This window comes from Buceros rhinoceros, unplaced genomic scaffold (assembly GCF_000710305.1).
Source record: "Buceros rhinoceros silvestris isolate BGI_N320 unplaced genomic scaffold, ASM71030v1 scaffold6615, whole genome shotgun sequence".
NCBI classification, from domain to species: domain Eukaryota; kingdom Metazoa; phylum Chordata; class Aves; order Bucerotiformes; family Bucerotidae; genus Buceros; species Buceros rhinoceros.
Window position 1 is genome coordinate 59,707 of NW_010414467.1, and position 1,013 is coordinate 60,719.

A 1,013-nucleotide genomic window follows, 5' to 3' on the forward strand; every position below is an offset into this window, starting at 1 on the left:
TGCCGTGGACATGCAGGGCTGGAGGTGGCCCAGGGCCAGTCCACGGTGCCTTGAGGCCGCTTTGCCCAGGGTGGTGTGTTTGCTGGCAGGAGTTAACAATAAACGGTCCTTTGGTTTAAGGAGAGTCAGTTTTGAAAGAAGATCAGATATTTTGGAGCTTGAACGCAGGAATTTCAGCTAAATCATCCCCCTTGCCTGCCGGGCAAGGCTACCACCAGCCATTTTCTGTTCAGCAGAAAGTAAATAATGGTGTTTTTTTCACACCCTGGTGGTGGAGGAGTCGCTGCGAGCGCTCTGAAGGAGAGGACCTGAATTCCAAATGATTCTAACAAACTGGTGAGTTGGCTCAAAATCAACCACCTGAAATTAAATAAAGAGCAGGACAAATGACTAACTTCAGGAAGGAGGAGGTAAACACATTACTGCAAATGGGGAGTAATTAGCGAGGCAGAAAAGTTTGAACAAATGCAGCTGGCTTCAGTTTTGGAGCAAAAGCTTGCTGCCCTGGTTAATTATTTGGCCCCACATTCCTGGGGCCCGGGTTGGCGGATGCACGACAGGTATTCGGTGTGAGAGAAACGGCACACGAGTGCTGGGGGAGGGATGGCTCTAAACACCCCCCACACCCCCCGTATGGACATTTCTAGACACGTGCCTGCCCACATGCTCACACACGATAGGCACACCCAGACACTGCGTGACCCGGGAAGCACTGTGGTCCCTTTCCCGTCTCAGCACACGTTTGGCGGAAGGAGCGACGAGCAGCGGAGCTGATTCGCTTTCCTTTACACGTGTAGTAACTGTGTAATTAACGTATGAGATAGAGGTTTGAACATCGGCGGATGTCTGTATTTGGGGTTGGTTCTGGCTCCTCTGTCTTTACCGTGACGAGGTGAGATGTGATTCTCAAACAGAAATGGACAAAAGCATTTTCTGTGGCTCTTTGTGTGCGCGAGTAGAAGCCTGCAGCACGGGGCCAGGGACTGGGCAGCGAACGAGTGATTCAGACCCGC